This window comes from Clarias gariepinus, chromosome 1 (assembly GCF_024256425.1).
Source record: "Clarias gariepinus isolate MV-2021 ecotype Netherlands chromosome 1, CGAR_prim_01v2, whole genome shotgun sequence".
NCBI classification, from domain to species: domain Eukaryota; kingdom Metazoa; phylum Chordata; class Actinopteri; order Siluriformes; family Clariidae; genus Clarias; species Clarias gariepinus.
Genome location: NC_071100.1, coordinates 42,568,059 through 42,583,211, shown reverse-complemented (window position 1 = coordinate 42,583,211; position 15,153 = coordinate 42,568,059). Strand labels below are relative to the sequence as shown.

At 37.8% G+C, this 15,153-nt stretch overlaps 1 pseudogene; it reads right to left on the bottom strand.

Annotated features, from left to right (window-relative positions):
• Positions 1–14,192: 14,192 nt before the first annotated feature.
• Positions 14,193–14,871, bottom strand: LOC128521307 (T cell receptor alpha variable 14/delta variable 4-like; annotated as a pseudogene).
• Between the last annotated feature and the right edge of the window lie 282 nt (positions 14,872–15,153).

Genomic DNA, 15,153 nt, shown 5'->3' with positions numbered 1-15,153 from the left:
GAGTTTTTCCTTGCCACTGTCGCCCTCGGCTTGCTCACCAGGGACAAACTGACCATTTTGATTCATACAAATTCACATTTCATACAAACTTAAATAATTCTTTTGACTGTGTAAAGCTGCTTTGCGGCAATGAAAATTGCTAAAAGCGCTATACAAATAAAATTGAATTGAATTGAATTGAATTGAATCTAGCTCTATCATTTCACATTTCCCAACTAAAGACCATTAAGTAAGAACCCCTAGACAAAATGGCAGTAATGGAAAGACCTCAAAAGCCACTGCCAATCAAAGCTTGACAACCAGCTTATCACGGGTTAGACAACATCATGGTAAAATTCAGTACCTCATTGACTGGGAAGAATATGGCCTGGAATAGAAATGCTGGATGTTAGCAAAAGACATTCTACAGTAGGTCCAACATTAATCACTAATTCACCCGAATACTGATCCCACAACACACCTGCCTCCAATTGTCTAATAAAGTACTGTACTGTAAAGAACATTCAGAAACATTGAGACGTTGCGAATGATATGCTCTTGTGAGTTTAATCCTAGACTATACTAAGCCTTTAGTTGTCTTTGGATTCCATGCATATGAACTTTTCTTTAATTTATTGATGACATGTTTCCTTGCTCTCATCTAACTCACTTTAGTCCAGTAAGCAAAAGATAGATAGATCGATCGATCTATTTATTATCGTAACCATTTCAGAGTCATTCATCTCACGTGTGCTCGGAAGGTTTCCAGATCCACCGCAACCAAATGTTTAATTTCATTTACAAGGGACATTTAATTGTTTTTTTTTTTTTTTGTCTTTACCCAAATACAAACAAAAACAAGACGTAACTAAGGCTCTGAAGTTTTTAGGGGATTTCTGTTTGGGTGACACTCAACTGATCAAACCTGGGCCACTGGCTGAAGGGATTGTGATAGTACTGAGTCACAGTGTACTTCAGGAACCAGAAGGCAGTGGGAAAGAAAAAGAAAGTTTTAACTTTGAAGTTGTGACAGCAAAATAATCAATGGTCAGAATAAAAAACTGAAAGGAGTACAACCCAGCATAAAAGTAATTTAAAACACTATTTGTGAAAGTCGAGATACTAAGTGTCAAAGTGTTTTCTACTTTCAACTGTTTGGCTAAGAGGGCGAGATAGCAGTTAGCATTGCTGTTTTCCCCAAATTCATAAAAAAAAAAACTTTGTGTCTTTTATCTAGATAAATGATTGCTGATGATTGAATGAATGAATTGATTAATTAATTAATTAATTAATTAATTAAATGTCTCATAACAATCCAGTATGTGTCAATAATATATAACCTCTTTTTAATCTTTTATTAAACTCTTTATAAATAATGAGAGAGAAACAGAGGGACTTTCCCTCAAAGGGTGTGCAAATTTGTAACAACTGCTTTCAGTATAATACAACTGTGTGAAGGTTTTTGTACAGTGCAGTTGGATTTCCTGTCACTGTGGGCGCCAGAGCACAGTAGTATAGTGCAGAGTCTGATACAGCAGCAGATGAGATGAGCAGATCCACTTGTTTATCTGGATGATGTTTTGCAGACATTTGTGAGGGCACATTTTCACTTAAAGCTCCTCTTACAGTAATATAAAGAAGGAATCTGGGATCAGATTTTTTATATTGCTTGTACCATTGCACATTATTTACGCTACCACTGAAGCCTTTGTAGCTGCAGGACAAAATAACATCATCACCTTCATCAACAACTTTGTGACTAACAAGTGGCTCTATCGGATCTGCCATGGAGTCACCTGTTATAAAGAAAAGAGTATATTGTTTAGTTTTTACATACAGTAATAAAAGAATAATAACGTATTACATAAATTATACTCACATTTGTGCTTTGTTCATCAACTTATTTTTATGACTAGTGCATGGCTAATTTAGAACTCTGCTGTTTTGCAATAATAAAAAATAATAATAAAACAATAATAAAAAAAACTTACCTAGTGAAAGCCACAGACATATAAATATAAAGGGGAACATAATGAATGGTTTTAGCTGTATGAAAATATTCTTTCGGTACTCTGATATGTTAACATCGGAAAAAATCATAAAGCTCCACCCTCTGTCAAACCCTGGTCTGATCTCTAAAATTATTCTGCTTTTTGGTTTTCCCCCGCTTTGTATTCCGTGTTTACATATCTATTGAAGCACATGGCGTTTGTTTTGTTCCCTCGCCATGTGCCTGCGTCTCTGTGACATCACCACCATTCCTCCCACTTCCTCTTTACTATTCCATCAAGTTAATCTCACTCACCTGTTTCCCCTTGTTTTCATTGTAATCATTCACCCTATTTATTCCCTCCGGTCTGTTGTCCCGTGTCAGATCGTTGTTCCATGTTTGCCAGCTGTCTGCCCTGTTTCGCGTATTATCCAGCCCGGTATATGTTGTTCCCTATTTTCGGCTCCGAGTCAGTATCCTCCGGTATTTTTTCACCCTATTTTTCCCTCTGTCTCTGTGTTTGTTTTTGTCTCTCGCATCCAGGTCGGGTCCTGTTTTTTCCCTTTGTTTGCGCTGTTCCGCAGTTTCCCATCCTGAGTCCAGCGGACTTCGGCCACATCAGTCAAGGGCTTTTTTCCCTCTACGGAGTGGTTTTTGTTTCGTTTGTTTTTGACGTTGGCGCTCCTGCCTTTTGCTCAGAAGAGAACAGTTCAGTCTCTTTCTGTTTTTGTTTAGTTTTTTTTTATTTATTTACTCTTTGTCTGAGTTCAGGCATCCCGTCAACAAATAAAGAAACCTTGAAGGAGACCTGCACTTGTGTCCGTTCTGTTTTCCCTGACACCCTCCACTATCACATGACAGTGTCACCAATCTTGCTGAAAGACTCCTAATCTTACTTTATGTTCTTGGCTTTTTATTCAGCCTTAGTATATTTACTCTGCTTTGTGAGAGTTGTAATTCTTTGTGATCTGAGTGTGTGTAATTGAGGCGGACACTGGCGCAGCTTTTTTTCAGTTACAGGGAGTGGTCACCTTTTGTTTTTTTTTGAATATTATATTTTTATTTTTTGACCAACACAGAACAATACAAAAAAGCAACAACAACTATAAGGACAAAGAAGGAAAGACAAAAAAAAAGGATTTTAAAACCATTGTTACATCAGTTCCTCCAGTTTTATACATAGGTTAACAATGTTATACATATATTTCTGGGCCAGTGGGCACAGGCAATTTAATGATCTTACAAGCCATGAAAAGGTCATAACTTCAAACTATTATCCTTGACATTTGACAGGTAATTGAAAAAGGGTTCCCAGGTGGATTCAAAGCCAGCAATGCTATCAGAAAGATTGTGTCTAAGTCTCTCTAAATGCAAAGTACTAGAGAGTTCAGAAAGCCAGTATTTAAAAAGTGGTTTTGATGCCTTTTTCCATGGACAAAGAATATTTTTTTAGCTATCACCATTCCATATTGGATAGCTTTTTTCATTTGGTGACTAAACCCACGAAGTGAGTCAGACCAACCAAAAACAGCAATTGCTGGATCAGGAGCAAGGGTACAAGAATAAGCCTTAGAGTAGAATCTGAAAATTTTGCTCCAAAACTCATAAAGTTTCGGGAATGACCAGAAAAGATGGATGTCCCCCAAGGATCCCTCTGCAGATTCACATTTGTTACAGTTAGAGGAGATGGAGGGGTAGAATTTGTTAAGCTTAACCCGGGAATAATGAAGCCGATGTACTACTTTATATTGGATAAGTTGGTGTCTTGAGTTAATAGAGCATTTATTTATGACCTTGATAGACTTTTTCCAATCCTCATTAGTAATTTGAATACCTAAATCCTTTTCCCAGGAATCTTTCAAATACAGGGTAGATATGTCTAACTGACCAGTAAAAACATCCATAAGATGGGAAGTCAAATTAGAGGCATCAGGGGAGGCAGAAAGTAATTTATATATATTATGTTCATCTGCTAATTGTTCAAAGTGGGGGATAGATGTACGAACATAGTTTCTCAGATGCAGATATCTAAAAAAAATGTGATGGCGAAAGATCAAATGTCACCATCTTGATTGCATTCACGCGCCCTACCATAGACAGTGGAAAGGTCCTCCAACTTTCTATATTAAGCTTTAAGCTCTTATAGCTAAATAATTTAATTTATAGATATCCTTTGTATTTTTCGGAATGGTAACCCCCAAGTATTTTAAACTATCTGTTGCAATTTTAAAAGGTAGGTTTTGCATAAAGCTTGGGTCAGTCTTATTAGTCACGAGCATGAGTTCACTCTTTTGCCAATTTACACAGTAACCAGAGAACTTTCCAAAAGTCTTCAGTAAATCTAATAGGGGTGGGATAGATCGTTCTGGATTGAGTAGGTGGAAAATAATATCGTTGGCGTAGAGAGATATGTGATGGTCTAATTGGCCTATCTTGGGCGAAAAAATAAGTGGGTTATTTCTAATAGCAGTCGCAAGTGGTTCTATAGCTATGGCAAAAAGCAGGGGTGAGAGTTGGCACCCCTGTCTAGTGCCCCTATGCAATGCGAATTGTGAAGACTTGTCAAAATTGGTGAGCCCCGAAGCCTTAGGTTTGGCATAAAGCATTTTCACCCAGCAGGAGAATGATTCTCCTAGATCAAATTCCTGGAGCACTGCAAATTCCTGGAGCACTTCCTGGAGATAACTCCACTCAATTTGGTCGAACGCCTTTTCGGCATCCAGAAATAAGATGGCGACATTTGAAGCAGAATCTTGTTTTGAGTATAAAATGTTCATTAAGCGTCTCACATTAAAGAAGGAAAAGCGCCCAGGGATGAAACCGGTCTGATCAGGATGAATAATTTTTGCTATACATTTATTTAATCTGTTTGCAAGAATCTTAGTAAAGATTTTCAGATCTGAATTTAGAAGGGCTTTGGGACGATATGATGCCGGATCTGTTTAATCTTTTCCTTTTTTAAGAATTGGAGAAATATTTGCGTCGTACATTGACTGAGGAAATTCCTGCTTATCAATAGAATGATTAAATAATCTGAGCATCAAAGAAGCAAGTTTTTGAGAATATTTCTTATAAAATTCAATTCCGAAGCCGTCAGGTCCGGCGGCCTTACTATTGGGAAAAGATGCAATGGCTTCGAGTATTTCATTTAATGCTATCTTTGCATTAAGGGCGTCTCGATCTGCTTCATCTAATTTAGGGAGCTGTAGTGATTGTAGAAAGTGGGAAAGGGTTGTAGGGACAGTGGGAGATCGAGATTCATACAAAGCCTCGTAAAATTCCTTAAAACATTTGTTGATGTCACTGGGGTTTGTCGTAAGGGTTTCATTCTTTTTCCTAATTTGGTGAATAGCTCTATTAGCTTAAATACTTCTTAATTGACGACCGAGCAGCCTATCTGGTTTGTCTCCTAGCTCAAATTGCTTTTGTTTTATTTTTAATAGCATATTACTAATTTGGTCTGAAAAAATTGTATTATACTCTAAATTTTAATGCTGCAATCTCTTTGAGAACCTCAGGGTCTGCTGAGTCTACATGTAAATGTTCAAGTTGATTAAGATGTGCTTCAATTGCTGACAGGCATTTTTTCCTTTGTTTTTTTAGGCTGGATTCATATGAAATGATGTATCCTCTTAATACCGCCTTAAGTGACTCCCACAGTGTTGAATCAGATACTTCCCCTGTGTCGTTGAACATAAGATACTCATCTAACTATTCTGTTACACGTTGGGAAAAATGAGAATCAAAGAGTAATGTAGGATTGAAGCTGGGCTTAATTTTAAAAAGGTCAAGAGAAATGGTCACTGCAGAGTGGTCTGAGATTATTCTGTTGTGATGCTTAATTGCAGTTACACATGAGGCAACCTTGAAATCTGCCAGGAAAAATCTATTCTGAAAGTGGAATACAAAATACAAACCCCATATGAACCGTGGAGCTACAAGGCTTCCTAAGGAGCAATAAGGACACTTATCAGCGGCAGTAAACTTAACCGTCGAGGAAAAAATAACTTAAAAAAAGCAAACAAACGACTCCTCCTCTACCCTCGACGCATAAAATTAACAAAACTAGTGATTTTGAACATTAGCATGAAGCACAATTGCACAATTGAGAAAATTGTCAAGTGTACGTGTGTAGGAAGAAGTCAAGAAGCTGTGATAATTGCATTGGCAAATGCTTCGGCGTCCTCGGCTGAATTGAAGATTCTCTTTTCCGATCCCTGAGTGACAATCAGACGCGCGGGGAACAGTACTCCATACCTGACACCAGCTTCCTTCAATTTCTTCTTAACTTCGTCAAATTTTCTGCGCTGCGACAAAACCTTCGCTGTCAAATCCGGATATATAGAGATCCGCGTACCCTCAAACTGCAGGGGTGACTGTTGTTTGGACAACCTCAGGATTAATTCTTTCACTGGGTAATGAAATTTCACTGGGAAATTCAGTGCTGGGAAATTCTTTCACAGCATCTGGGGCCGCCCTCCTTTGGCTGGCAGGGGTCCAATGCGATGTGCGCGATCCACTTTTACTCCAGATGGGAAATTTTGGTCTCCCAGGATGGCCGGTATCAGCTTCTCCACAAATTCCATTGGGCGACCATTTTCAACCTTCTCTTGTAGCCCCGCAATTTTTATATTTTGCCGACGGGAGCGACCCTCCAGGTCATCAAGCTTGACGTGTAGGGCTTTATTGGCGGCAACAATAACCTTGCATAGAACCTCTAACTCGGAAATGCGACCGTCATGCTCGACTCTCGCGCCCTTGAGATCGGAGATACGGGAGTTAGTTTCGGTAAGCGATGCTTGCATTTGCGACAAGGTGTTTACGATGGAGTTAAATCTGTCGTTCATCGACTTATTCATAGTTTGGATAGACGCTTGGATTGCTGCCAAGATTGGGGATAAGGCCGTGGTCTTGTCGTTGACAGTAGCACTAGCGGCTAGTTCAGCCAGTGTTTGCTTCTCCATTGACTGTTCGTCTACATTAGTCGATTGGTCACATTTCTTCGTTCTAGGTTTCGTCATCTTGACTTCAGGCTTCAAATGATATTGTTTCGTTTTGATTATGATTAAATGAAACTAGTTTTTCCGAGGTTAATGGAGGAGCTCCTCAAAACTACGTCTCCTCCATTCGGTGCTCTCGAGCGCCCCCCGTGGTCACCTTTTGTGAGGCAGACAAAGTACGGGACCAGTCGTAGTATATACAATTTAAAGACTGCCTTTTGCAAATTGAGAGTAAAATAAACGAGAATACAGTGGAACCTTGGATTACAAGCATAATTCATTACGGAAGCCAGCTCGACAGCCCAAAAAAATAAATACATGAAACTAATTACCACAAAATATTAAGTAAAAATAAAACAAGTTAACCTGCACTTTACCTTTAAAAAAGTAAAAAAAAATCCAGACAGATAAGTGTTTGTGCACGCAGGTGCTGTGTGTGTGTGTGTGGGTGTGTGGGGGTGTGTGTGTGTCTGTGTGAATCTAAAGTAAGCCCCCCCCCCTTCTCGTCTTACGCAATTACCATTCCTCCACCCTTTTCACACATACACGCGCGCACTGAATAGAAACACTGTTTTATTGGTAAAATAAACAAGAAATCTCTCTAATGATACTTGATTGAGCTACACACTAACAGAATCACTGCTGTAAAGTAAAAATAAAACAAATTAACCTGCACTTTATCTTTGAAAAGAATCGCGACAGAGCAGTGTTTCTGTGTAGAGCAGAGAGAGAGTGTGTGTGTGTGTGTGAAGGTGAAAATAGGAGGGCTCTCCACGCACACACGTGGTCACAGTGTTATAGTAAACAGTACACAAGTGCACAAATGTTGATTATACCAGTAACAGACGTGCACTAACACCCAGCAGGGGAGACGATTACCCATAATTCCGCAGCACAAAAGAGAGAAAAAAAAACAGTGGCGCATGCTTTTCTTGTGAAAACAAGAAGCGCATGCATGATACATGATACTCTGGATATTCGTAAACCAAGACTTGTTTGTTTTGCAAGTAAAAATTTATTTAAAAAATTTTTGCTTGTCTTGCAGAACACTCGCAAACTGTGTTACTCGCAATTCAAGGTTTCACTGTAATAGTGTAGTAGAAATGCAACAATTCATAAATATATACTCATGTACTAAGCGCTGCCCTTTTGTGCGCCAATGTGTGAGGAATCTGAATGTATAAGTGTGAACAGCTATATTGCTACAATTTTTTTTTATTTAATCCCTGGAATGGAAGAGACTTTCCTTATCATTACATTACATTGTTTTTAATCACTTTATACACAACCCCATAATTTTTATGCAATTTTACAAATGGAATAATTTGATGTGGTATTTTTTTTTAGAATATTTTAATTCAATATTTTACAAAAATACCAGCACTGGTAGTGGACCATTTTTATAAAATATAACATTCCAATATTTAAAAAAAATACCAAAGAAACAATAGTAACAATGTCACTTTTAGAATCTACAAGATTTGAAATTTACACAAATTTAAGAAGAGGCCTAAAGCACTGCAGGTCTTCAGTAAGGCCTCAGATCCCAGAGGGTTTTAAAAGTGATCCTTGCCTGAGGTTAAAACCTGGGAAAGCGGGAAATGGTGAATTATTTGCATTTGCATGTTGTCTGACAATGTAAAGCACGTGCAGTAACACTAATGCAAAACAACAAGCTAGAATGAATAGGGAAATAAGAAACCCTGATTACAGTATACTGCATAAATATTATTTAGTACAACAAAATTTCAAATATAAGACAATTTATTTTTTGAGTTATACTAATGTTCTATTCTAAAAGACTGTTTTTCCAGTTATTTCTATATTTAAAGTTTGATGTTTTTAAATGTATTTTTTATTTACTGTACAACAATTTTTTTATTGTTGTACAGTAAATGTCAATTGCATGTGTTACTCAACCTCAGTGCAGCTTTTGACACCATTGATCATAGGATTCTCCTTCGGAGTTTGGAAAATTTACTGAGGTAGGAATTAAGGGAATGTGCCTCTTCTGGCTCAGATCCTACTTGACTGATTGTTACAGATCTGGGGCCTCATGTATAAAACTTTGCGTAGATTTCATCCTTAAAGTGTGCGTACGCACATAAGGCAGAATTTGCGTACGCACAAAAGTTTTCAGATTTATAAAACCGTACGTACGCCAGAACCTGCGCAAGGTTCGCTTTATAAATCACAATTATCTGAATATTGTGCGCAGGTGCACGTGCTTATAGCTTACCCCAATCTCCTCCCGAAATAACCATATTTGGAGGTTAAGACCGCCTATTTTGAATATGTATGATCTCCCTGCATATTAATACGACCCATAATTGTCATTGATCTGTTTGGCTAAAAATGGAAGAACAGAAAAACTTCGAGATGGAGGTACTGCTGTCTAAGGTGGAGGGCCGAAAAAAAGTTTTATTTGGTGGGCTCTCTGCGGGCATTTCAAATAAAAAAAAGATGGTAGAATGGGAGCAAGTAACAGAAGCAGTCAATGCTGTTACATCAGTGCCTCGCACAGTCCAAGACTTAAAGTAGTCGTTAAAAAAAAAAAGAATATGTGCACACAGGCGCAGTGTCGTAACAACTGGAGGTGGTCAAGGAATCACTGACCTCTCAGCCTTTGATGCAAGGGTGGGCGCGATTATAGGGGAAACAGGATTAAGTGGAGTTCTTCCAGAATTCCAAAGTGATACTGATGTGATTCGCAGTGACGATGCTAAGTAATTGATCTATCTACACATTATATAAGTTTTGCTATTTGTTTAAAATTCTGCTTTTTTATTGTGGATAATTTAAATCAACCAATTCAAATTCCGCGGAAGTGGAAAGTCCTAAAATATCCAAGTGACAAATCTAGCAATAGATGCAGCTGTATTTAAGATACGTTTATTAAAACAGTCGATTTTCCTGTTTATTCATACTGTATGCAAATAAAAAATAACTTAAAAAGACAACACCACTTGTACTTGAACACACAGCGCGGTTTCTCCGCGAGGGTCTTTCCAATACTGGCCGTAATTCAGAACACAATTCCAAGAGAATGGCTCTTGGGAATCGAAATCGGCTCATGAGCCAATCATCATCATGAGCAAGGAAATCTTCACGGTCTCTGAAAACACGCTCCCTCCGTAGAGCGTCATTAGCAAGGTCTTCTAACAGCGCTAGAGCATCAATTATGATGATATGTTATATACGCACATACCTTTTTATAGCCCATTTATTAACAAAAAAGTTAATTCAAAGTATTTGGTTAAGAATGCTGATAATGATAATTCAGGTTAATGCAATTTGATTAATTGGGTGATGACTATTTTAAATAGTTATTTCTATTTGGGCCAGTTGGTGTCGCCAAAACACATACTCTTCTAAAAGAGTGCGTACGCACGGTCAAGAGCATCCTTACGGTGCGCACTTATTTACGCCAAGTTTATTTTTTATAAATCCCGATATGTGCGTGGAAAAAATGCGTACGCATATTTCTATGCCCATTTTGGGCGTACGCAACGTTTATACATCAGGCCCCTGGCCTTTAAAAATGCACGTTCGCGCGGCAAGCTGTGAAAATGCCCTTTCATTACCTGTAGGGGGCAGTCGTGTTTCAGTCTAAAGTATTGTGTCTACTGAAGCCGAAAAATGTTATGTCTCTTAGGCGCCCATTGACAGCAAGCGACAGAGCTCATAAACGTGTCAAGCTCAAACTGATATGTATTTATTCTTCATTTTCATTCAGAAATATTATTAATAGTAGTAGTAGTTCTCCAAATTTATTTTCTTATTTATTTTCACTTCATTGGCTCCCTGTAAAATTTCACATTGATTTTAAAATACTATTTTTGACATATAAAGCATTAAATGGTCTCGCACCGCAGTATCTGAGTGAACTGCTAGTGTCTTACGATCTGCCACACCTACTTTGATCAAACGATGCAGGCTGCTTATCAGTACCGCGTATTATGAAAACTACAGCTGGGGGCAGAGTTTTTTTTTTACAAAGCCTGGTACAGTATGTTTAGATGCTGTCCTCCCCACTCTCATTGATCACTCAGGTTTGTTGACGGTTAGGTGATTGGTTGCTTTTATCTCAGGGAGCCCTCATGTCTGTGTTTCCTTCTGGCTCTCCCTTTTAGTTATCCTGTCATAGTTCCTTCCGGAGTCCCTGCTTGCACTCTGCACTACTGTACATACACATTCACCTTATACACTGTGTGACCATGACCATATCTAATTGCCATCTCTCCTTCTTTTCGGCTATCTTCTCTCTCTCTCTCTCTCTCTCTCTCTCCCCCCCTCTCTCTTTCCCACTTCTCGTCTCTCTGTCGAGCTATACATATCGCTCCTGACCTGCCAGTGATCCAGACCCCCTCTGCCCTCTGGAGCTGTCTGACTCATCCTGGAGTCCTGCTTCTGGTTGGAGATCTCATCACATGGATGCCCTGTGTGGTCTGCCTGGGATGCGTGTGGTGACTGGGTATGTTTTCTATTTTACCATAAAGATGGTCCTGGCCTCGGCTGATGCAGACAGCTGTTCTCTGAAGACTTGTGACTGCAGTCGCTCGATAGTTAAGCACTGGAGTTTCCTACAGTCTACCTGAGCCTCCAATAATGAACTGGAATCCATATTAACTTAAAAACATCTCCTGTGATACTGAACTTCCAGCCTCCTAACACACAATATGACTGCAGATCAATCGTTATCAGCCAAATAACAATGGGTTCCCAAGTGAGTCTGGTTCCTCTTAAGGTTTCTTCCTACTGCCATCTCATGGAGTTTTTCCTGACTGATGTCAACGAGAGTTCCAGTGGTGTACAGTATATGTCTTCTTGGATTCTGGGACTAGGAGTGGTGGACTTTGGACGCCTTGGCCATCTCTAGCAGGACACAAGCACACACACTCACACACTCAGTCACACACTAAAAGTAATTTGGAAATGCCAATTAGCCAAGGATGTCTTTGGTGGGAACATAATGACATAATTGAGTAAAATTATTTTTTTTTCAAATCTCCAATGCAACTTTACTATTTACAGTATATACAAAAAATTTAATGTGTAGTCTAAAACAAATTTTTAAAACATGAGACAAACAGAACTTTTTGGAGAACTTCCACTTTCAAAAATATAAAGAATAAAACTCAGGTTTAGATTTTGGGTAACCGTGCAATTTACACCTTTATGAGTGAAAAGTGGCTCTACTGAATTTGTCATGGAGTCACCTGTCACAATAATTCAAAATAATTCTGAATTCTGATCTGTGAAAGTTTTTGAAACATTTAAACAAGCAGTAGTCTGACAATAAAAATAGCAGGACACCAACATGAACACACCTCTCTCCAAACTGCCGTACAGGTGCTGTGGCCAGCTGCCAACAAAGCCTCAATACTGCGTTTTTCCTGTATTTTGCCAACAATAAGATAACTGTCTGTGCCATCTTGGATATACATTGTGGGGGGAAACATTAGTAACTGTTTATATAAATAACTAGCATAATAACCAAATTATATGTGAGGTGTCAAAAAGACTATTTAAATTTTAAAACTTTACTTTTGGTCAAATATATTTTGTAGTTTTAATGGTGTCAAAATGGTTTCCTCCAGGTGCTCCAGTTTCTTCCCAATATCAAAAGACATGCAGATTAAGCAGTAGTGTGTGAATGAGCGTGTGAGTGTGTGTGTGTGTGTGTGTATGCCCTGTGATGGATTGGCACTCCATCTAGGCTGTACACTGACTCCTAGGATAGGCTCCAGACGACCCTGTATACAGGATGTTTCCACATGGGTTTATGGTTTCTTGCTTCAAAACCCTAACAGGAGAAAATTTTGTGCTAAAAGATGGAGGCTAATATAGCTGCAAGGACGAGGTTGGCTCTACATTAATGCTCACGACTGCTAAACAATGACAAATCATCTCTGTTTTTATTCAGTAATTTATATTTACAATTACTATGTGTATCATGATTAAGGGACAGGTATAGTCTAGATTATTGTAAAAAGCAAACTAACTTAACAAACAGATCACAAAAATGTGCAACAAATATAGGACTGTTTTATTTATTCATTCAGTTAGTTAGTTAGTTGTAAAGTGTTAAGTGAAAATACCCTACTAATACTACTACTAGTACTACTGCTAATACTACATAGAAAATACACTGTGCACTGTGTCTAATTTTGAATTTTAACTCAGAACTTTATAACAAGCCAAAGTCTAAACCCTCTCATTTGCTGTCTGTACTATATGATCTTGTTCTCTTCTTAGTTTTTACCCAGAGTTTGTTTTGTTTAATTTTTCAGCTAAATTCCATTTAATAGAATAATCAGGCATTAATAGGGCACCAATACCTGGTGCAAGATGGCAGGAAGATTGCAGACTATCTACAATTTCTGTTGTTGATACATGCAATGTATCATATAACCAAAACAATCATAAACAAATACATATCCAAATATTAATCCATGCTAAAGTGATACAATAACACCACAAGCATATTAAGCAAGACAGTTTTAAATATTTGAATTTTAATATTTGAAAACACAGCAGTGTCTTAACAGGTACTGTAAATAGGAGAAGTATTTGTCATCCTGGTACAGAACTTGTATATGTGTGTGTCTTCATGTATATGGCTGCTTCTGGAATGAACTCACTAATCTTTAATTGTTGTAACTCATGATGGTTGGGGGAATTGAAAGACTTTAGACTGGCCAAATTAATCAAAAGATGTTAACCAAATTAAGAATGCATATAACCTCCTGAAGAGGAGAAATAATTTAAAGAGGCTGGTGTACCAGCCTGGAAAACCACCACAGCAAAAAAAGAAGAAGAAAAAAACACTACAGTTACTGTAGGTGCCTGATGTAGATATTCTAAGCAAGCAATATGCTTCCAGATTATTACCAATTGCTAAATACTTTAATGATATCAATTGCAATACTTTTGTTTACCTAAAAAAATTATGTAATGCTTCTAAAGTTATCATTGTGTTTAACAGAACTAGTTATCATTTAATAAAAGTCAAAATTTGTTTACTTGTACAGTACGTTAATTAAAGTGCATATAAATTAAAGTAGGACAACATGAACAACATTTTTAATAGCTAAATTATATTATATTATTTGAGCATATAATTATGTAAAAACAGAAAATATATTCTACAATATTTTACCACATATTTTGTTTGTGTCTGTGACTTGTGGTTAACTGATAAGTTGGTAAAGGAAACATCGTTAATGTAGTTTTATAAACTTCCTGTATAGCATTGTTGGGTTTTTGTACAGCCTTTCATTGACTTTGTATTACTGTGATACTATTGTAAGAGCACAGTGATAGAGTGCAGAATCTGAGAGCTTCACATCCCTGATAGTAAGTTCAGTAGAGTCTCTGTTTGTTTTTGACTCTAATCTATCAGTGGGATTGTGACCTGCAGAACTTTGGGACCTTGCGCCTTTATACAGTAAATACTGTGGTTCACTGTTAGGGTATTGTTTGTACCAGGAAAGCCAAATACGTTCACTGTTTGACTCATATGAACATTTTAGAATAACAGTGTCTGTTTCTTTTGTGACAACATTGGCGCCTTCATCCTTTGGCCAAATTTTATCTGCAAAACTACCTGCTGTAAAAAGAACATAAAGAAATAAATCTGTAAAGCATTATTGTAAAAAAAAAGACCAAAATATCCATTTTAGGTAAAACATCTTTAAAACATGGAGATTAATGAATACACATGATTATATGATGAAGGTTAATTACCTGTAGCTACAGTGAGAATCAGTGGTGTGTATCTCACTATTTGTAGTAAGTTGTATAGTTGAATCATTTCTGAACACGACTCTGTAGGGATTCTGTATAGTCCTGTGTGAGCTGAACTTTGCACATAATGGAACACATCACTTAAAGGCCACACCCAGGAAGTGCTCCTGGCTGCTTTACAGTATCAGTGATTGTGAACTGAGTCCCCAGAGCACAGAACAATCCTACAGCTGCACATTAACACAATGCTTGAAAATTCTTTCTAAACGTAGATTTTGTATTTAGAGATCTGTGTTGTGTCTCAAGATTTAACATTACTACAAAAATAAAAGTCTCTGCCTGGGTGTTTTTGACCACAGACCCATAAGTCTAAAAAAGCCATAACTGGGAGCATGAGATGCGTTGCATGTGGGAACATTGGGCTAAAAAAAAATG